General features: G+C 44.7%; 1 protein-coding gene across 1 annotated transcript in view; it reads right to left on the bottom strand.

Moving 5' to 3' along the window:
• The window catches only part of ULK4 (unc-51 like kinase 4), a 1112493-nt gene that overhangs the window by 527750 nt on the left and 560352 nt on the right, over positions 1–24391 (bottom strand). The window lies entirely within an intron of this gene.

Here is a 24391-nt window from a genome sequence, read left to right as displayed (position 1 = left end):
GGTTTCTGAAGAACCGACAATACTAAATTAAGATCCCAGGGTGGTAACGGCGCGCGCACTGGCGGAGCCAGATGTCGCACCCCCTGGATGAAATTCCGCACCAAGGAATGAGTAGCCAAAGGTTTCTGAAAGAAGATGGCTAATGCTGAGACCTGACCCTTGATAGTGCTCAAGGCCAGTTTCTGCTCAACCCCTTGTTGCAGAAAAGCTAATATTCGACTAACCGAATAAGAACGTGGGTGGAACCCCAGAGGTTCACACCATGCAATGTAGGACTTCCATGTGCGATGATAAATCTTTCTGGAAGTCGCTTTCCTTGCTTTAACTAGAGTAGGAATAACTGAAGCTGACAATCCCTTGTCCTTCAGCACCTGGGTCTCAATAGCCAGGCCGTTAAAGCCAGCGATCGTAAAGCAGGATGGAAGATCGGTCCCTGAGACAGTAGGTCCTCCCTGAGAGGAAGTCGCCACGGGACGTCCGCCACCAGTCTGACCAAGTCGGCGTACCAAGCTCGGCGAGGCCAGTCCGGAGCTACCAGGATTACTGGAATTCCTTCCCCCTCTATCCTGCGAAGAAGTCTTGGCAGTAACCCGAGAGGAGGGAAGGCATACATTAGCTGGTATTGCCCCCACGGGGCGACCAGTGCGTCTGCAGTATCTGCTAGAGGATCGCGGGAGCGAGCCACAAATCTCTGTACTTTTCTGTTGAATCGGGATGCCAACAGATCCACATCCGGGGTGCCCCAACGTAGGCACAACTGGATGGAGGGACCATTCCCCCTGATCCAGAGTCTGACGGCTGAGATAATCTGCCTGCCAATTCTCCACCCCCGGAATGAACACCGCAGAGATAGCTGGAACAAACCGTTCCGCCCAGCGAAGAATGCAAGCCACTTCCTTGGCCGCCCGGACACTCTTGGTGCCCCCTTGGTGATTGACATAAGCCACAGCCGTGGCGTTGTCCGACTGGATCCGAACCGGGCTGCCCTGGAGCTGCTCGGTCCAGTGAATCAGACAAAGTCTGATCGCTCTCAGTTCCAATACATTTATCGGTAACCTGGATTCTTCCGGGGACCAAAGTCCCTGGACGGATAACTGACCGAGAATTCCTCCCCATCCGGATAGACTGGCGTCCGTGGTCACTATCGTCCAATATATTGGCAGAAATAACTTTCCCTGGCTGAGCATCGGAGACCGAAGCCACCAGACCAGAGACTCTCTGGTCTGTTTGCTCAATCGGATCCGATTGTCCAGGGATTCCGGATTCCGATTCCATTTGAGAAGAATCTCTTCCTGAAGAATTCGGGTATGGGACTGGGCAAATGGGACTGCTTCGAAGGAAGCCACCATCAACCCCAGAACCCTCATGCAAGTCCGAAGAGAAGACCAGCTGTTGGATAGTAACAACTGGACTGCTGATTGAATCTTCCGGAGTTTCCCTACCGGAAGGAAAACTCTTGTCCTGAATGTGTCTAGAATTAGACCCAGATATTCGAGCCTCCGGGTGGGAACCAGAAATGACTTTTGCTGGTTCACCAGCCACCCGAATTCCTGTAAAGAAATCATAGTAATCTCTAGGTTTTGTAGCAGGGTCTGTGGAGACTCTGCATGAAGCAGAAGATCGTCTAGGTAACCTAGAATCGATATGCCTCTTTGGCGCAGTAGTGCCAACATTGGGGCTAACACCTTCGTGAAGACCCGAGGAGCCGTGGCGAGACCGAAAGGTAACGCCGCAAACTGATAGTGGTTCTCTTCTACGGAAAAACGTAGAAACCGCTGATGTCCTGCGTAAATGGGAATGTGAAGATAGGCGTCCTTGATGTCTATGGACGCTAGGACATCCCCTGAATGCAGGGAGGCCGCTACTGTGCGAATGGATTCCATTTTGAATTTTCTTATGTTGACAAAGGAATTGAGTGCCCTTAAGTCCAGAATTGGACGCACTTTGCCCTCTTTCCTGGGTATTGTAAATAGGTTTGAACTAGAAGAAAACACAGGCGCCACTCTAAGTGCAATAACTTGTATCTTCTTTATTGGATTAACCGCTAAAAAGGGGGGTACTCACAAAGGGATGAAATAATACAGCTCATAAGCACACTCCGGTGAGGATCAGGATGGCTCGAGTGGTAGCAGGTAGATAGACTGTAGCGGTAGCTGCCGCACTTCCTAGACCCGGGGACACTCCAAACACCATCCGTCATCACTTCCGCAAGCGGGATTACGTCAGGGCGCCGGCGACGCGTTCTCGGAGCATGCGCTCCTTCCTCGGCCTGAGGAAGGAGCGCATGCTCCGAGAACGCGTCGCCGGCGCCCTGACGTAATCCCGCTTGCGGAAGTGATGACGGATGGTGTTTGGAGTGTCCCCGGGTCTAGGAAGTGCGGCAGCTACCGCTACAGTCTATCTACCTGCTACCACTCGAGCCATCCTGATCCTCACCGGAGTGTGCTTATGAGCTGTATTATTTCATCCCTTTGTGAGTACCCCCCTTTTTAGCGGTTAATCCAATAAAGAAGTTACAAGTTATTGCACTTAGAGTGGCGCCTGTGTTTTCTTCTAGTTGGCCCCAAACAAATCTTCTACTTGTTACAAGAGCTGCCTCAGGAGTGCACCTTGAACTTCCTATGGATTTTATGGACTTTTCCATGGACTTTATTATACATGGATGTTTTAATTAATGTTCTAATTTATAAATTTTTAATATTGTCCTTCTGATTGATCATGTGTGTCTAGTGCTACTGGTATAGCCCCTGGTGAGTATTGTTCCCCGTTGTGCGCCAGCTATTTATTTTTAACCACTTGCCTACAGTGCACTTTCACCCCCTTCCTGCCCAGACCGATTTTCAGCTTTCAGCGCTCTCACACTTTGACTGAGAATTACTCAGTCATGCAACACTGTACCCATACAAAAATTGTGTCCTTTTTTTCACACAAATAGAGCTTTCTTTTGATGGTATTTGATCAATACTGGGTTTTTTATTTTTTGTGCTATAAATAAAAAAAGACTGAAAATATTGTGAAAAAACGCATTTTTCTTTGTTTCTGTCATAAAATTTTGCAAATTAGTAATTTTTCTTCACAAATTTTGGCCAAAATTTATACTGCTACTTATCTTTGGTAAAAATAACCCAAGTAAGTGTATATTATTTGGTCTTTGTGAAAGTTATAGAGTCCACAAGCTATGGTGCGAATCATTGAAAATTGATCACACTTGATCACACCTGATGTACTGAAGGCCTATCTCATTTCTTGAGACACTAAAAAGTCAGGAAAGTACAAATACCCCCCAAATGACCCCTTTTTGGAAAGTAGACATTCCAAGGTATTTAATAAGGGGCATGGTGAGTTTTTTGAAGTTGTAATTTTTTCCCACAATGCTTTGCAAAATGAAGATTTTGTTTTTTTTTTTTTTTTTTTTTTACAAATTGCCGTATTAACAGGTTATTTCTCTCACACAGCACATGTATACTTGCAACTACACCCCAAAACACATTCTACTACTCCTCCTGAGTATGGAGATACCACATGTGTGAGACTTTTTCACAGCCTGGCCACATACAGAGGCCTAGCATCCAAGTAGCCCCGTCCGGCATTCTAGGAGCACAAATTACACATATAATTTCCTGACAGCCTATCGCACTTTTGAAGGCCCTGGAGCACCAGGACAATGGAAACCCCCATAAAATTACCCCATTTTGGAAAGCAAACAGCCCAACGTATAATTTTTGAGGCATAATGAGTCTTTTGAATATGTCATTTTTTTCCACAAGTTTTTGGAAAATGTGGAAAGAAAATGAAAACACATTTTTTTTACACAAAGCTGTCCATTTATGCAATATTTCTAACACATAGCATGTACATAGCAAAAATTGCACCCCAAAATACATTCTGCTATTCCTCCTGAGTATGGCGATACCACATGTGTAACACTTTTTCACAGCCTGGCCACATACATAGGCCTAACATCCAAGTAGCGCTTTACACAAAGTTGTCCATTTATCCACTTTAAGACTGGGCCTATTTTTGACACTTGGTGTTTACAAACTAAAATCATTTTTTTTTGCTAGAAAACTACTTAGAACCCCCAAACATTATATATTTTTTTTTAGCAGAGACCCTAGAGAATAAAATGGAGATCGTTGCAATATTTTTTATCACACCATATTTGCGCAGCAGTCTTCCAAATGCGATTTTTTTGAAAAAAAATTCACTTTTTTGAACTAAAACATAAGAAAACAGTAAATTTAGCACATTTTTTTTCCATAATATGAAAGATAATGTTACGCCGAGTAATTAGATACCCAACATGTCATGCTTCAAAATTGTGCATGCTCACAGAATGGCGCCAAACATTGGTACTTAAAAATCCCCATAGGCAACATTTTAAAAATTTCTGCAGGTTACTAGCTTAGAGTTACAGAGGAGGTCTATGGCTCAAATTATTGCTCTCGCTCTAACGATCGCGGCGATACCTCACATGTATGGTTTGAACACTGTTTACATATGTGGGCGGGACTTGCGTATGCGTTTGCTTCTGCGCGCGAGCTAACGGAGGCAGGGCGCTTTAATTTTTTTTTTTTTTTTTTTTTCCTATTTATTTTATTTATTATTTTTTTATTTTTACACAGTTTAAAAAAAAAAAATGTTTTGATCATTTTTATTGCTATTACAAGGAATGTAAACATCCCTTGTAATAGAAATAGGCATGACAGGTCCTCTTTATTGTGAGATCTGGGGTCAAAAAGACCTCACACCTCACAACTACACTAAAAAAGAAAAAAAAAAAAAAAAATTGTTGAAAGAGGAAAAAAAAAAAAAGCAAAAAAAAAAGCGGCCCTTTAAACCGGTTGCTAGGCAACGTCTTTTGACGTAGCTCCGGTCCTCCAAGACCATAGAGTTGAGTGAGGGCCATCTTGCCCTCACTCGACTTCCTGTCTCTGAGGATCCGGGACCGGATAGTTTTCCCCGCTGCCGGCGGGTCCGGTAAGCTGGGAAAACGTCTGGGACGCGGCAGGAGGGGGGGGGCGCACCTCTTCCCCTGCACCGTAAGGGTAATTCCGCGGCGAATCCGCCACTGGGACCACCCTTATCTGAAAGCCGACCGCCCGCCGTTTCAAAAAATACCGGGGTTATGGGGGCTATCTGCTGCCTTAACCCCAGTATTTAGCTTTTAATGGCCGACGCATATAGTCGTTAGGCGGTCAGTAAGTGATTGCATGCATATGGCAAACAGGTGACGATGACTGATGGGGTGACAGGTGACGATGACTGATGGGGTGACAGGTGACAATGACTGATGGGGTGACAGGTGACGATGACTGATGGGGTGACAGGTGACGATGACTGATGGGGTGACAGGTGACGATGACTGATGGGGTGACAGGTGATGATGATTGATGAGGTGACAGGCGACGATGATTGATGAGGTGACAAGTGACGATGATTGATGGGGTGACAAATGACAATCACTGACGGGGTGACATGTGACGATGATTGATGGGGTGACAAGTGACGATCACTGATGGGGTGTCAAATGACGATGATTGATAGGGTGACAGATGACGGTGACTGATGGGGTGACAGGTGACGATGTTTGATGGGGTGACAGGTGACGGTGATTGATGGGGTGACAGGTGACGGGCGATGGTCACTGATGGGTGACAGGTGACGGGCGATGGTGCACGGCGGTACTGATGGCAGTCTCTGGTGACCGGTGAATTTTAGGCTACGTTCACATGTGAGCGTAGCGATCACGGGCAGAATCACTGCGATTCTGCCCGTGATCCAGAAATCATTGCAAATGGCGGGACGCCTGTGCGTTGCCCGTGATTTGCAATAGCACCCCAAACGCTGTGCGATGTTGCAGCGATTTCCGCCTGCCGAATCGAGGTAACATCACGCAAACAACGCATGACGCCCCAAAGAAACTCTTGTACCTTTTTTGGGCATCATGCGATGTTTGCGCGATGTTACCACGATTTGGCAGGCGGAAATGGCGGCAACATCGCACAGCGTTTGGGGTGCTATTGCAAATCACGGGCAACGCACAGGCGTCCCGCAATTTGCAATGATTTCCGGATCGCGGGCAGAATCGCGGTTATTCTGCCTGCGATCGCTACTCTCACATGTGAGCGTAGCCTTATGGGTGTCAATTTCTGGGCACTGATGAGGTGACTGTTGGGTGACAGGGGACATTGGGGGGGGGGGCTGAGGACTGTGTGTGGGGGACCTTTATTTGTGTGCTTTTTACTTTTTACAGGGGTACAGAGCAGTAACTCACTATTTCTAGCTCTTCTCCCCTCATACTGGAAGCTGTATGAGGAGAGAAGAGCTAGTAACACTGAGTTACTGCTCTTTGTTTACATTTTGTGATCGGCTGTGAATGGATTCACAGCCGATCACATAGTAAACAGTCACTGTCAGTGACTGTTTACTACTGCCGGTGACAGCTGTGTTCCTACGGAACACAGTGCCACCGACATGACCGCGCTGCGCGCTCCCGATCGCGCATGCGCGGTCATCTCCCGGGCGCCTCCATTGTGATCGGCTGTGTCATTGGAACACAGCCGATCACGTGGGAAACAGCCATGCCTATTGGCTGTTTCCCCCCTGCCGGTGACGGGGGGTGTCCCGGGGACACGCCGACACCGGCAGTGCACGGCGGCGCGCCCGCGATCGCGCGCCTGCCGTGCATTTCCTGGGTCACGTCATATGACGTCCGCCCAGGATAATAGCCGCACCGTCCCGCCGTCATATGACGGCGGGCGGGCGGTAAGTGGTTAAATAGGTTTGAATAAAACCCCTGAAAGCGTTCTGTCCAAGGAACGTGGACTACCACTCCTTGTTGTAGTAAATCCGTGACTGCTCTCCGCAGATCTTCTAAACGATCCGGGGATAGTCGGATATTGGAAGGGAAGAATCGCGCCGGTGGGAGAGATCGAAACTCGATCTTGTACCCTGACCTTATGACTTCGCAAACCCACTTGTCTGGGATTCTGGAGAGCCATGGATCCGGGAACCGGCGAAGACGTCCCCCCACCCCAGTTATGGGTGGGGGCGCACCTTCAGGCTTTAGTAGACTTATCTTCAGGTCTGGAAGGGGCGGGCTTTTGCTTGCCCGACCAACGTCCCCTGAAGCCTCCTGAAGGAGCTTTGGAGGACTTAATTTTTTCACCCGCGGGACGAAAAAAATTTTTATGAGCGGAGAAAGAAGGCCCCCGTCTTTGACGAGGTCCTTTACCATTAGCACTTTGCGGTAAAAAGGTGCTCTTTCCTCCCGTGAGATCCTTAATGATCTCATCTAAGTTGGCTCCAAATAAACGCTCTCCTAAAAAGGGGAGATTAGCCAATGCTTTTTTGGAACCTTGGTCGGCTAACCAACCTTTTAGCCACAGTGTACGCCTGAGAACCACTGCTGAAACTGATGCTCGCGCCAATAATGGAGTGGCGTCTAACGCCGCATCACACACAAACTGTAACCCCTGTATCATCTGTTCCAACAAATCTGATACCGCCTGAGGGACCTCTTCTAAGTCCCGGCGTAACCATTTGGTCCATTCAGTTACAGTCTGCGAAACCAGCCCAATAGCAATTATTGGTCTGAAAGCTGATCCAATCAAGGAAAACATGGTGCGAGACATAGTTTCTATCTTGTGATCCACCGGATCCTTAAAAGACGGAGCGTCTTCTAATGGAATAACCGTGGCTTTATTTAATCTAGAAATTGGTGAATCCACCACAGGTGGTTCTGTCCATTTCTTAATGAGGGCTTCCTCAAACGGATAACGCCTGTTAATGCGTTTGGAAATAGCAGAAGTGCGTTTTGGCAGACTCCATTCTTCTTTGATCGGATTGCCAAAACATTTGGGCAATGGAAAAATCTTCGCCACTTTGATGCGTTTTTTAGTCCCAAAGGGAATTTCAGTCTCAGCTACTTCCGACGGAGTACCCTGTAATCTTAAGGTTTCTTGAACAGATACAATGAGTGCGTTTACCAACGCTTCCTCTCGGGCTATGGCTGATGCCGAAACATCCTCCTCACTGTCTGAAGAGACAGTACCCGAGACACCAATCCCAGATGAGGTACCTGCAACTGCAGATATAGGCTCAGATTCTGAATCCGAAGTTTCAGATAAAATGGGGTTAGGCGGGGGTCGCTTTCTTGCGCCCTGTCCCTGACAAGCCACTTCCACCCGGGACACAAAGGTCTCCATAATAGCTGACAATGATTCAATCGTAAGCGGGGTGCTGGAGGATCCTGCAGACACCTCGAGGGGATCAGGTGGAGATACATGAGTGGCAGGGTCCATGTTAACCCAGGACACTTTGCCAGAAAAAAACTTTTTTTTTTTTTTTTTTTTATCTGTATCCCCCTAGCGCAATAGCGCCCTTCAGTGTACCTGCTTCTTGACCCCCACAGAGAGAGAGAGAGGGACCCCCAAGGCTCACCACCCGATGCAGAGAAGTTTCCTAACAACTGCAGTCAGCGTTTGTCTCTTACAGACTGGTTAGAACTGTGCTCGTTTTCCCGGGTAGAAGGAAGTGGCTCCGCCCCCTGTGTACGCCTTCCGGCGTTCCCAGCTCTCCTCGAGGTTAGCTGGGCACTTCAAACATGGCCGCCCCCATACGGGAGACAATAGACTCCAAAAAAAATGGCGGCCGGCGTGACCTGCGGACGCTCGAGTACCTGGTCTACAGCAAAATGGCGGCAGATTGCCGGAATAGCGTTTTCCCAGCACATCCACCTGCATACCACGCTAATGGCGGTTTATCGACCTGCAGGAGGTCCACTACAATCAAGGTAGGATTATACCTCCTATGTCTGCTGTAATACTGCAGTCTGCTAGGTAGAGTGTTAGCTCCCAAACCAAGTCCGCTTGCCCACCGAACACATTCTGTATTACACGAGGGACTGTCAGAAAGACTCTGACCATGTATGGAGGGGCCCGTATCCAAAATGCCTCATAACGAGGAAAGGGAAACATTTACTCACCATACCGAACCGACAGGCACCCTCTCTTCACAATACCCTCTCCACCGGGGTGGGGGGTTGTTGACCACTCCGGACGCCTTGACTCTCTGGTTCCTGGCGTCCAAGCGAGACCTTTTAACTCGCAAGGTCAGTCCCTCCAATGGGACTCTGTCGCGGCCAACCCAGCGCGGAGCTCTGGTCTGCACGCGCTCGTCGGCTGAACCGGGGTGACCACTGGATCTCAACATCCAGCCCATCGCCCGGCCCCGCATACTTACTTGAATGTGTCGCGGCCGACCAAGCGCAATGCAATGGTCTGCGCGCGCTCGTAGGCCGGCTGGGATGACCACTGGATCTCAACATCCAGCCCGTCGCCCAGATCCGGCGTAATTTGCTTGAAGATCTCACAGGAAAAAACTGGAGAAACTACCTAAAAAAATATTTTTTCTAAAAAAAAATCTTGCCAGGACCAGAGATCCCAGCAAGGAACTTAGGTCCTTACTCCTGACTAGACAGAAAAAAACTGATTCCCTGTAGCAGAGAGAGGGAGGATATACCCTCTGGGACTGCCCCTAGGGTGGAGCCAGAACGTTTTTTCTTTCTGCCTAGTCCTACTCCTGCGGAGGCAACATAACCCAATTGATGTGAATCAAAGAGGACTACGTCTGTCAATGAGCGACAGAGAAATAAAGTTTTAAGTTTCGCATTCACTAACATCCTCTCCGCATACCTACGGGACAATTGTTCCCAATGCATACAGGCGGATGGCGAAGGAGAAGACAAAAAAATTTGCCTCTGCACAATAACAGGCCCTCTCCAACTCCCTCTACATTTCCTCATCGTCCTGATGGGCAGAGCATTTAATGTAGGAGATTGTAGATTTAAGGGCACCTCTCAACTATACTTTAGGGGGTCCCAGAATATCAAATCTCTAGAGGAGCCATGAGCTTCCACTAAAACCTTTAATTGGTCTGGTACCCTATCATTGGACCAAATCAGGGACAGCCAGAAAGGGTCCACGGTTGACGTTTACCAGGATTGCCCATTTTAAGAGTGAGTTACAAAACCCAGAAGTAACATACGGCAAAGCATGTATCTATGCGTGCACAAACACATATCTCCCATTTGGGTCAGTTTTCACTTGGCAGCACTCCCATGGGACTGAGTGGTGGATCAAAATGTAGTGTGGCATGGATGTGAAGACCATTGTAGCCAAGGTTTGTGGAGATACTCTAGATTTTCTTTTACTAAGTGCGTCTCCTGGAAACAGATCATTTGTGTTTTAGAGTGTAATATGGTAGTGAACACTTGGGAGCACTTATGTGGAGTAACCAAGTACCCAAGCCCCTGACATTCCAGTACAGAAAACTACTATAGGTAGCCATTAGCGCTGCATTAAGACATACCAAATATCCCATAGGTAGTTAGCCAATTTAAAAATTTGCATATCTGATCCCAGGTGAACATTATGATCTGTATCGTCAGTAACAACCAACTGAAACTTTGAACACAATGAGCGTCAGCACAACTATTTACAGTGAGCCAAAGTAATTGAAGTTGAAAATAAAAAACATTATTCAATGGGGCATTGCCTGCACACAGTAACCACATATGTGGAAGTAATTTGTGGGTACAGCTGCCTTTCAGACTCCCTATTAAACATAACATGATTTCTAGACCAGTTATGATGGGCGTCCTTTAGCGCGTAGCCAATCTTGCTCAGAATCAGGGGTTGTAAAAAAAAAAGCGAACTTTATCGTCGCCTACAATCCTCAGAGGGGCCGGGTAGGCCATGGAATAGACAATATTGCAGTCCCGCAATTTCTTTTTGATATCAGTAAATGTTGCTTTGTGCTTTTGCAAATCAACTGAGAAATCGGGAAAAAGTAAAACACGTGTATTTTCCTATTGAATAGGACCTTTCTACCTTGCCTTACATAGGATTAGGTCTCAATCATTACAATTCAGTAGACGAGCTAGGAGAGGCCTAGTTGCAGCACCAGGTAAAGGAGGTTTGGCTGGAACTCTATGGGCCCTCTCCACAGCAAAGGCAGAGTAAAACTCCCCAGGGTTCTAGCCCTCAGCTGTCTCTGGTAAGCCCACAATCCTGACATTATTGCACCTCAGTGTATTTTCCAAATCGTCAGCTTTCTGGCACCAAAAGGATAGTGGTTTCTCCACAGCAGAAACTCTGCTGGGGAAGGGGGAGAAATCATACTCTAGTGTAGAGATGTGATTCTCTGTTACAGTGACTTGCTCCCTGATATTCTGCATGTCTTGCCTAAGGAGGCCTATGTCCACCCTGATCTCCTCCATTTTCCCAGTAAGTGTGATTTTGCTAGTGGTGATGGCAGACAATAGCTGGGCTTTTTACTTGTTCTAGTGTCAGCTTAGCAGGTTTATCTGAGCTAGCCTTCTGATGGTCTGAAGCCTAGAGAGCCACCGCTCCTCATGTGTGGAGGGCTGCGGCCAACATCTTGCCGATTGATCCGGGCAAAATCCTTCAATCGCTCTGAGGACAGTCGATCCTTGCTCATAGTGCAGGATGGAGTCGGATTCTAACGGCGGCTAGCAGAGCTCTTACGAGTTACATCTGTCCATCTTGACGGTAGCCACACCCCCCCCCCCAACCTGGCTTTAAACTTCTCCACAACTTTATGCCTGACCTGTCTGGTGTGTTCCTTTGCCTTCATGATGCTGTTTGTTTACTAAGGTTCTGTAACAAATATCTAGGGGCTTCAAAGAGCTGTATTTATACTGAGATTAAATACACACAGATGAACTCTATTTACTAATTAGGTGACTTCTGAAGGCAATTGGTTCCACTAGATTTTAGTTAGGGTATCAGAGTAAAAGGGGCTAAATACAAATGCACGCCCCACTTTTCAGATATTTTTTTGTAAAAAAAAATTGAAAACCATTTATCATTTTCCTTACACTTCACAATTATGTGCCACCTTGTGTAGGTCTATCACAAAAAATCCCAATAAAATATGTTTATGTTTTTGGTTGTAACATGACAAAATGTGGAAAATTTCAAGGGGTATGAATGCTTTTTGAAGGCACTGTAGATAGCAAGAAATTTCAGCAAATGCAATGTTACAGGGAATCCAGTACATTATCCTTTGCGCAATGAACCTTTTTGCCAAATTCACAAATAGATGGGATGCCTGCAACAGAGTCCATATACTATTTAAAGGAAACAACTTTTTACCAGTGTTAATTTAACTGCCCTAAAGTGAACCTGTACTGTAAGTGTAACCCTTTGCAGACTTTGGGTAAACCTCAACAAGTACAGAAGGCATATGTCATATGCCCTATCCCTCTTCCCGAGAGTTCTTTATATGCCCTGTCCCTCTTCCCCGGGAGCTAGAAAAAAAAAAAAAGAAGTGACAGTTGATCTGCACATGATGTTAAAAATATGCAAAATATGTGCTCCTATTTAAGCCTATATTAAACTTTAGTAAACTCTTATCAGCCCTAATTAAAGAAATAATATACTCTCCTTGTTTTTTTTTATCTTAATTCATTGTGAACTACCCATAGAACATTCCTCAGGGCATCTTTTTCTTCCTATGTGTGAATACACCTGCATAGCTTTCTTTACACTGCCACCAACTCTAGGTCCCAAACTTCTGGCTGAGAGGCGCACACTAATTATGTCACATGCACATCGTACTAGAGACAGCACAGGCTCCAGCTGCTTTTAATCACTCGTTAGGCAAAGGGAGGAGAAAAGGAGTGGATTTCCGCCGCAGGCTTTGGAGCTTGGTTTCTGGGGATGCAAGGGGGGGGGGGGGGGGGAGTACTGAGAAGGTGTACATTTTGCCAGCCGAGAACACAAAAGCACAGGTGGTTCCATGGAAACCTGCAAGAGACGCAACCAACTGAAAAGATGAACATGAGAAAGGGAACGTTAATATAGGGAAAACATTGCAACCGGTATCTGGGAAAGAAGACACACAGCAGTAATAGTAAGTGCTAAGGTATGCAGCTCTATATACATTTTATTTTGAGGGTTAAAGAACACTTTAACTTCATTTTATACTTCTCCCCTTATTTTTTTTCTACTTTTTTTTAATAACCCTTCTTTTTTAGAATTCAATATTTTTTTCTAGTTTTTCTTTCTATTTGCCAGTTGAACAAATGTGATCAACAATGGGCAAATGTGGGCATTTTCATAAAATATTAGAGCAACCAAGCACAATATCATACAAAAGAGGGTGTCAACAAAAACCATAATCTAAAGCTCTTGCTCCAATCTCTATATACCCAATTACAGTGCCTTGAAAAGTATTCATACCCCTTGAAATTTTCCACATTTTGTCATGTTACAACCAAAAATGTGAATGCGTTTTATTGGGATTTTGTGTGATAAACCACCACAAAGCGGCACATAATTGTGAAGTGGAAGGAAAATGATAAATTGTTTTCAACATTTTTTACAAATAAATATCTGAAAAGTGTGCAGTGCATTTGTATTCAGCCCCCTTTACTCTGATACCCCTAACTAAAATCTAGTTGAACCGATTGCCTTCAGAAGTCGCCTAATTAGTAAATAGAGTCCACCTGTGTGTACTTTATTCTCAGTATAAATATAGCTGTTCTGTGAAGCACTCAGAGGTTTGTTAGAGATCCTTAGTGAACAAACAGCAATATAAAGGCCAAGGAAAACACCAGACAGGTCAGGGATAAAGTTGTGGAGACGTTTAAAGTAGGGTTAGGCTATAAAAAAATATCCCAAGCTTTGAACATCTCACGGAACACTGATCAATCCATCATCCAAAAATGGAAAGTGTATGGCATAACTGCAGACCTAGCAAGACAAGGCTATCCCTCCACCTTAACTGACAGGCCAGGCAAGGTGTGCATTCATCAGAGAAGTAGCCAAGAGGCCCATGGTAACTCTGGAGGAGCTGCAGAGATCCACAGCTTAGGTGGGAGAATCTATCCACAGGACAACTATTGTGCACTCCACAAATCCATAAGATGTTCTGTTTTCAGTTTGTGAGAAGCCATGTGGTGGACATAGCAAACATGTGGAAGAAGGTGAGATCAGATGAGACCAAAATTGAACAAAGCAAAACGCTATGTGTGGTGGAAAACTAACACTGCACATCACCAAAGTGTAACATGGTGGTGGCCGCATCATGTTGTGGGGATGCTTTTCTTCAGCAGGGACAGGGAAGCTGGTCAGAGTTGGTGGGAAGGTGGATGGAGCCAAATCCAGGGCAATCTTAGCCCACCTAACATGCCCGTTGAACTTGACTGACCTGTCTAGTCTTTGGGCAACATAACATTAAATAAAAACTAAGGTAAATTTACCCTACAGGGACCTGACTAGATAAATCCAGGAAAAGAAGCCATTTGGCTGAGAATAATAGAGAAAAGAGGTCAGATTGAGAAAAGTGAAGAGACACAAAAAGGAAAAAGGAGAGAGGGGGTGATCACAGTTATGAGTAAGGAAGAGAAAGGGGGAACAATAAGTGGGGTCATACCTCAAATGTTACACAAGTTCACTAAGAAATATTGTGTCTATGGGTCCCATGTTGTTTTCCAAACTTCTTTAAGGAATTAGAGTATGCTAGTCAGTTTGTAATTAACCGATTTAACTTTAAATTTTACAAGGTTGCCATGAACAGTTATATTTTTCCTCTGTTTTGCTATGGCTACACTGGTCTCTTCGGGTAATTAAGGACTCGTCTATTGAATTTGTGAAGTAAAATGATTTCGGTAAATTACCATTAGTCACTTTGGAGATTAGATTGAAAGTCCAGAATTGAAATAGCTTGGGATATACCAATATATATGACGCATAATGCCTGCCTGGCCAAAACCCCTGAAGCAATTGCACAAAGCCTTGGATGCCACTTTGCCATCCTATGAAGTATCACAGAATGTATCCCAAAACTCTAACCTACAGTTAAAAACAATTAAAATATGAATCATTCACCACACCCCATGAAGAAGCCAATAAGTAGAATTATAAACTCAACAAATGTAATCAAAAGAATCCTGAAATTCAATTAAAAAATCTATTTGATTTATAAAAACACTCAACGTACCAGGTTGTGCTGGCCAGCATATCTCTTCTAGGTACCAGGATGGGGTACAGTCTAAAAAAGTATAGTAATTTGAGCAACACGTTCATTTTGAGTAAAGTCTCCCAAACCCCAAGGGCATGTGTTAGGAAAGGGCTCACCTGCTGGTGGCACTGTGGCTTCCAGATACAAAAGGGTGCAGTTCCAGCGTCCACCAGCAGGTGTCTCTCAGCAGCCAGAAGCTCATATCATTAGTCATCACCTGATGCTCGTTGCAGAAAGTATATTTAAGTCCCGTCTGTCCTTCTCTTGTTGCCTTGGTGTTGTCCCTATGTGCCCCTGACCTGCGTTCCAGTGTTTCTGCATCTTGCATCCTGTTTCCTATTCATGGACCCTGATCCCCGGCCTGATCCCTTCCCACCTTCTCTCTCCATCTTCTATTACCCCCTCCTTGTCCTGTCTTGCTCCCAAGCTCCCTCTGACTCTTTTTTTCAGCTGCCCCCCCTACTCACAGTCCTGCATTCACATGCAGAACCTCAGTGGCTAAAACCAAAAAGAAACAAAAGTTTTTCCCAACATGCCCAATCCTGCCATTATCCAATTCTGCTTCCACGGCAGCCCATCTGCTCCAGTCTGCTTCCATGCCGACCGATCTGCTCCAGTCTTATGATTCAGCGCCTGCTGCCCAGCCTAATGTGCCTCTGCTCGCTGCCCAGCCTGATGTGCCTCTGTGCGCTGCCCAGCCTGATGTGCCTCTGTGCGCTGCCCAGCCTGATGTGCCTCTGACTGCTGCCAAGCCTGATGTGCCTCTGACTGCTGCCAAGCATGATGATCCGGTGCCTGCTGCCCAGCCTGATTTTCCAGTGCCTGCTGCCCAGCCTGATTTTCCGATGCCTGCTGTCCAGTCTGATTTTCCGGGGCCGGTTGCCCAGCCTGATGACCCTATGCCTTCTGCCCAGCCTGATGATCCGTTGCCCGCTGCCCAGCCTGCCTCTGGATGTCATGTCCCCGACAAACTGCCTGCCTCTGATGGTCTGCTGCTCGATGACAAGTCTACCCATGATGATCTGGTGTCTGATGACCTGTCTTCGTCTGCCTCTCATCCGGTACCAGATGTCCAGCCTTATGGACTAATGCTCGATATCCAGCCTGCCTCTGATGATTCTCTTACTACTGACCAGCCTTCTACCTATCACCCAGCCGGGTTATACTGACTCAATACCAGCTGCTCAGTTGGATTGTCATGCAAAGGCTATGTGTCCATCTGCTAATAGGTCTGAAATCAAGTCCTCACGTGCCTTGTATGGGTTACCTGCTTAACTTGAGATGTGTTTGAGTCCCTCTGGCTGTGTGTTGTTCCTATGGCTCCAAAGCCTGGTGGTCCGGACATACCCTTAGTAACTAGTAGCTGCATTTGCCTTCATGGCCCTGGTCACAGTAAGCTCCCAGGGAATGGCAGAGTACTATCTGTGCCTTGCCATGATCCGGATGCGTTTGCCACAGCTCTGGGTACACTACGGGACCTGGGTCGGGTAACCAGTACCTCAGAGAGACCTAGGTGGCTTTTGAAGTACAGAATAAGTCCTGGAAACCAGGCAAGCTACTTTGCTATGGCTGGACACTTCGGTGTCAGAGTTCCGGTATTGTCACATGACTAGGGCTAAGTCTGCAGATAACTCGTGGGACCCCAGCAATGGGGTACCTGCTGTTTTGAGAGACTTGGAGTATCAAATGCTGTACATCTCAGAGGATCTGGCCAGCAGGACACCCAGCCAGTTGCTTGACCCCAGCGGTGGGGTACCCGGCGCTGGGACACTTTGCCTATTGTTGGATCTTGGCAGTGGGGCATGCATGTTGTTCCTTTATTTTTAACCACTTCAATACAGGGCACTTTCACCCCCCTTCCTGCCCAGGCCGATTTTCCCCTTTTAGCGCTGTTACATTTTGAATGACAATTGCGCGGTCATGCAACACTGTACCTACACCAAACTTATTTCATTTTCCCCCCACAAATAGAGCCTCTGGGGTTTTTCCTTTTTGCTAAACAAATAAAAAAAGACCGAAAAGTTTGAAAAAAAAAAAAAAAGTTTTTTTGTTTATGTTATACAATTTTGTAAATAAATATGTTTTTTCCTGCACTGATGAGACTGCACTGACAGGCACTGATGAGGAGGCACTGATGGGGTGGCAATGATGGGGTGGCACTGATAGGCGGCACTGATAGGCAATGATAGGTAGCACTGATATGCAGCATTGGTGGGCACTGATAGGCACTGATAGGCGGCACTGATAGGCGGCACTGGTGGGCAATAATGGGCACTGGTGGGCGACACTGATAGATGGCAATGATGGGCACTGGTGGGCAGCACTGATAGGGAGGGCACTGGCGGGCAGCACTGATGGGGAGGGCAATGGGGGGCTCCCTGAGCCCTGATTGCCATACCTGGTGGCCATAGTGGGCATCCCTGGGGTCATGGGTGGTCATCCCTGGTGGTTCTAATGGCATCCCCCCCCCGAGGGTCTGCACTGGTAATCAATGATCTGATTACCAGTGCCAACCCCCCCTACCTGGTGGCCATAGTGGGCATCCCTGGGGTCATGGGTGGTCATCCCTGGGGTCATCCCTGGTGGTTCTAATGGCATCCCCCCCCCCCGAGGGTCTGCACTGGTAATCAATGATCTGATTACCAGTGCCAACCCCCCCCCCTGTCAGAGGAGCCGTCGATCGGCGCTCCTTTACTCGTGCCTGTCAGGCACATACTGAGGAAATATATGGCAAAATGTAGCGCTAATCTTAAACTGTCTACACAGAATGTCTTTAAAACTTCAGAGGGGAAACAGCAGTCCTTATGTTTTCCACAAAGAATGATGTGAAAAAAATATAGATATATCTTTGGATAGTGAAGATCCTCAGTAGTAAACCACCACCAGACACCGCACACACTGGTCCTTACCAAATGTAGGTGACCCTCATCACAAAGGTCATAACCGCATGATAGTGCCTGAGCCCTGGAAACCCGGGATCCTTCACTGCTCCTTCCTTAAATAGGTCAAAATAGCAGGCAAACTCCACTCCACATGGGGTCCCCAAAAGAAGAAACAGAACACCGCCTCATAGTGTATACTGCTTAATACTTTATTGGCCCCAAAGGATAAAAAGTAACTTACTGGATGGCCGCAATTAGAGAGCGTTGCAAGTTTCTCCTCCTTAGTTATGGATGCTGCCGCATCCCACCATCAAAATGGCCGCCGTGTCCCTTCCACGTGTGTGAGGAAAGCCGATCAACGGCTCTTCCTGTTTACTATGTGACCAGCCGTGATTGGACACGGCTGGTTACATGGTAAAGAGCCTACGTCAGTATTATCCTGCTGCCGCCATATGACGTCCGGTCAGGATAATACAACCACAATCCCGCCGTCAATCTGCTATAGGGCGGGCGGGATGTGGTTAAATAAATTATATTCTTTTACACTGCATTTGTGCCTGACATTCTCTGTGGCAGTCCACACATTTCTGGTCACACCAGCAGCTGACAGCAAGGATGTGGACTATCTTTCCAGGTCTGCTGATATGTGCCTGAAAACCGGGGACAATTGCACTGAAATAGCATTTGCATTGAAGGGGTTAAATTATACCCTAAATAGGGTATAGAGTTAGTGGTCCATTGAAAGTCAAAGTTCGTTTTAAGTAGTGTGACAGTTTCAGCTTTTATAGTGATGCTAAGGGCATACGATTTGTGTCTATTACCATGAGGTTAGACATCCTGGCAAAATAATCTAGCAATTTAAGCAAATTAAGAATGGTTATTAGGGAGAAGTGATGTATATGGTAACATCCATCAGCAGAAAGAGCACATTTGTGTCTGCAAATTATGCCCTTAATGTACGTGGCTTCACTGCCAATACAAACAGAAGTGACAGGGGACAACCCTGTTGGGTGCCCTTTGACTGTATAGCCAAAGAAGAAATTTGGGATGTCAGGGCAGAATATAAGGTCAAAATTATATTTTGTAAGCATTTAAACTTCTTTTTTTTTTTCATTCATTTTGTTCAAAAATGTTTGTCATATTAAAAGAAAGTGCATCATTTAAAAGAAAGACTTTATTTTGAAAAAACTGAAATGCTTTGTATAAGAGATGTCATTTTAGTGCCATTTTATAATAAAAATCATCAAAAAATAATCAAAAGAAAATCTCATTCGTCCTCCAAAAAATTAAACTTATTGCCGAATCAATAGGCCTATAGCAGCAACGTACAATCTGCTCTGGTCCATATAGCATAGGCGTGAGAGCTGAACTGGTTAAAAGTAAAATTCCAGCCTAAAGGCTTGTTAACTCCAAGTACGTTGAGCTGTGTTGATCAATGCGGGCTCAAGGCAGGAACACTGAGAAAACAACTGTACAGGTGCCCTGTTCATACCATACATGTGCAGCATGCTTGCATTTTTATGCAAAGCAATGCACAAAAATGCATTACAACACACATAGAAATGCATGTTGTGAATAAATGAAGCAGAAAACAAAGTAAAACCAAATAAGGGAAGGACACAGAAAATGCTCCTCTGAATAGTAGAGATACAGTAAGTATCTTCTGGTGTCTGCTTTAAATAAAGACATTAAAAAGTATAGGTTCATTTTAACTTCACCCTATTGGCACTATGTACACTACTGGTTGCCAGCAATTTTACTGAAACATGCAGTTGCTCCATCTCTTTTGAATTTTTTTGCTATGTCAACTTCTTTTTTATCATTTTAAATAGAAAAATAATCTTACACCAAGTGAAAATTATCTCCTCTGAAAAAGCCTTGTAGGTACAATCAAAGTTTCATGAAAACACAATAAATCACAATTCATGTCCCAAAAATACACATATTAGCATAAACCATATTGAAATCCAATATTACATTTACATTGAAATACAGTTTACAAATGATGCCTTAAAGAGTAGAAAAGTTCAGGGACACTAATCATTAACTCCAGATTTTACTAGTAAAATCCATCATCTTTTATAGGACTTTTTATATATGCAATAACCTGGATTCAGCTACCTTGAAGGTCTTTCTTCAACAAACAACACTTTTACAGCACACATAAATTGTGTTTTTTGATATTTGCCTCATTTCAAATGTAAATTATTTGAAACCAAATTAAGTTATGCAACTGCAGAGTAGCATTTTGCTTTATTTTACAAAATAAATGCATTATCCTCAGACAGGTTACCGCCTGCACAGTTCTGTACTGAGGTTTCATCAGTCAAGTGTATATGAAATGGAAAAAATATATCTGTACAATATCTCACAAAAGTGAGTACACCGCTCACATTTTTGTAAATATTTTATTATATCTTTTCATGTGACAACAATGAAGAAATTGCACTTTGCTACAAAGTAAAGTAGTGAGTGTACAGCTTGTATAACGGTGTAAATATGCTGTCCCCTCAAAATTACTCAACACACAGCCATTAATGTCTAAACTGCTGGCAACAAAAGTGAGTACACCCCAAAGTGAAAATGTCCAATTTGAGCCAAAAGTGTCAATATTTTGTGTGGCCACCATTATTTTCCAGCACTGCCTTAACCCTCTTGGGCATGGAGTTCACCAGAGCTTCACAGGTTGCCACTGGAGTCCTCTTCCACTCCTCCATGACGACATCATGAAGCTGGTGGATGTTAAGAGACCTTGATCTCCTCCACCTTCCGTTTGAGGATGCCCCACAGATGCTCAATAGGGTTTCGGTGTAGAGATATGCTTTGCAAGTCCATCACCTTTACTCTCAGCTTCTTTAGCAAGTCAGTGGTCATCTTGGAGGTTGTGTTTGGGGACATTATCATGTTGGAATACTGCCCTGCGGCCCAGTCTCCGAAGGGAGGGGGATCATGCTCTGCTTCAGTATGTCACAGTACATGTTGGTATTCATGGTTCCCTCAATGAACTGTAGCTCCCCAGTGCTGGCAGCACTCATGCAGCCCCAGACCATGAACCTACCACCACCATGTTTGACTGTAGGCAAGACACATGTCTTTGTACTCCTCACCTGGTTGCCGCCACACACGCTTGACACCATCTGAACCAAATAAGTTTATGTTGGTCTCAACAGACCACAGGAAAGGGTTCCAGTAATCCATGTCCTTAGTCTGCTTGTCTTCAGCAAACTGTTTGCGGGCTTTCTTGTGCATCATCTTTAGAAGAGGCTTTCTTCTGGGACGACAGCCATGCAGACCAATTTGATGCACTGTGCGGCCTATAGTCTGAGCACTGACAGGCTGACCCCCCACCCCTTCAACCTCTGCAGCAATGCTGGCAGCACTCATATGTCTATTTTCCAAAGACAACCTCTGGATATGACGCTGAGCACGTGCACTCGACTTCTTTGGTGGACCATGGCAAAGTCTGTTCTGAGTGGAACCTGTCCTGGTAAACCGCTGTATGATCTTGGCCATCATGCTGCAGCTCAGTTTTAGGGTCTTGGCAATCTTCTTATAGCCTAGGCCACCGTTCTGTAGAGCAACAATTCTTTTTTTCAGATCCTCAAAGAGTTCTTTGCCATGAGATACCGTATTGAACTTCCAGTGACCAGTATGAGAGAGTGAGAGCGATAAAACCAAATTTAACACAGCTACTCCCCATTCACACCTGAAATCTTGTAACACTAACGAGTCACATGACACCGGGGAGGGAAAATGGCTAATTGGCCCAATTTTGACTTTTTTTCAGTTAGGGGTGTACTCACTTTTGTTGCCAGCGGTTTAGACATTATTGGCTGTGTGTTGAGTTATTTTGAGGGGACAGCAAATTTACACTGTTATACAAGTTGTACACTCACTACTTTACATTGTAGAAAAGTGTATTTTCTTCATGTGAGGGGTGTACTCACTTTTGAGAGATACTATCTATGTATATATACAGAACAAAATCTATTAACAATGATAAAAAAATGTATGTTGTGCCATAACCCAAAAATTACCAGAATACTGGGAAAGAAAAGATTACATAAATCAACATCCGTAAAAAGTGCCTCTTTGTAAACCTGATAATTCCACCACACAGCCATGTCACAGTTACTGAGCAATTAAGGTAAATTAAAGAATTTCCACCATTTTGATGTCTGACACATTTTTAAACAAACACGTTAGAATTCTAATTTTTTACCTAAAAATTCACTTAAAACCTCCAAAACAATATACTGTATATTTTCTGAAAGCAGAGCCCCTGAGAAGTAAAAAAAAAGTGGCTGCTATTTTTATGTCAAATTATATTTGTGTATGTTTATCAAATCTATTGTTTCAGTTAAAAAATATGAATTTTAGTTCACAGAAACAATTCTGCAAATTTCCTTTAAATATATGGGAGACGATGGGGAAGATTTACTAAAACCGGAGAGTGCAAAATCTGTAGCAGATATGCATAATAACAGCTTCCAGGTTTTATTGTCAAAGTTTAATTGAACAAGCTGAAGTTAGAAGCTGGTTGGCTACCATGCACAGCTGCACTAAATTCTGAGTGCTCCAGATTTAGTATGTTTCCCCCTATGTCGAGTAGCTATATGCCAAATATATCAAGCCTCTAGCAAGCATCCACAATATAGGTGACACTTTAAAAACCTTGTAAAACTACCCAAATGAACTCTGTTACAAAGCTAGAACCCTGGCAAAGAACACTTAACAAACCATTCCTAAGCCCTTAGGTCAGAGACAACCTGGCCCTTGGTGACAAGCGTATCATTTGTCCAGTGAATAAAATGATCTGATCCACAATGACAGAATTTTGAGTTGTAGGGGTCTGGAATGGAAATGGGCAAACCGGCCTCAAATGAGGCCACCATCAACCCCAGTATCATCATGCATAAATAAAATAATCAGTGGACTCTTGGACTATGAATTAATGTCTGGGAGCAGAAAACTAAGTTTTCCTTGTGATAAGCTGGTCCCAAACTAGACTCCTGAATGCTCCGGATTCAACCAAATCTTTTCGAGGTATGAGCTATGCTGACTGTTCCTTCAACAACAAGTTATCCAGATATCCTACAATGGGAATGCCCTGGAAGTGTAACAAGACAAGCACAGGGGCTAGAACCCTCTTGAACACATAGGGATTCAGAAGACAAGCCAAATGTAAGGGCTACAAAATAAAATTGCTGGGGATGCATAGCAAAACCGAATTGCTGGAAAAATAGGCATATGCAATGACGCATTCTTGATGTCTACAAAGACTAGAGAGTCTCTTTGATGGCAGGAGGCTATGACAGAACTGGTGGATTCCATACAGATTTTTTGGAGCCAGACCAAATACTTAAGGCTTTGAGATTAAAAAAAATAAATAAAAAAAATGTTCAGGTGTATGTCACGCATGTTTTAGCATGTAGAATTGGTCCCCTACCCCTAGTGAATTCCACAGAATAAAACATAAATGCCTAAAGCTTAAATACACACATAAGGTGCTTGAAATGTGCTGCCAAAAAGCTTGTATATCTGCTTAAAAATGCTCAAATAAAAATCCCCGAAAGTCCCTGCAGCCTAAAATACACTCTGGGAAAAAGATAACAAGGGGATCAGACAATGCAAGTGGCTAATATGGTATGGTAACGAATTACAGTATATTCAAGTTTGGAATCAAAAAAGTCAGCACAGCCCTCTCCTCTACCAGGAAATTCTAGAACACTTCATGCTTCCTTCTGCTGACCAGCTTTATGGAGATGCTGTTTTCATTTTCCAGCAGGACTTGGCACCTGCTCACACTGCCAAAAGTACCAATACCTGGTTTAAGGATCATGGTATCACTGTGCTTGATTGGCCAGCAAACTGGCCTGACCTAAACCCCACAGAGAATCTGTGGGTTATTGTCAAGAGGAAGGTGAAAGACACCTAGCCCAACAATGGAGATGAGCTGAAAGCCACTATCAACGATAACACCTTAGCAGTGTCACAGGCTGATCACCTCCATGCCATGCCGCAATGATACAGTAATTCACACAAAAGAAGCCCCGACCAGGTATGGAGTACATACTATACTGTAAATGAACATACTTTTCAGTAAGCCAACATTTCTGTATTAAAAATCCCTTGTTTTATTAGTCTAATGTAATATTCTTTTTTTCTGAGATACTGAATTTTGGGTTTTCACTAGCTGTAAGCCATAATCATCAAAATTATAAGAAAGAATTGCTTGAAATATATCACTCTGTATATCACTCTGTGTGTAGCGTATCTATGTGAAATGTATGAGTTTCACTTTTTGAATTGAATTACTGAAATAACTTAACTTTTTGATGATATTCAAATGTTATGACATGCATCTGTATATTCAAGTAAAACTGCTAAAAATCACCATAATATATACAACTGTGTCACACTTGGCACTGCATGCAAGCAGTAACATTTATGCA

Source organism: Pelophylax lessonae (assembly GCF_965119305.1).
Source record: "Pelophylax lessonae genome assembly, chromosome: 5".
NCBI classification, from domain to species: domain Eukaryota; kingdom Metazoa; phylum Chordata; class Amphibia; order Anura; family Ranidae; genus Pelophylax; species Pelophylax lessonae.
Note: the sequence above shows the minus strand (reverse complement) of the source record. Positions and strands in the feature narration are given on the sequence as shown.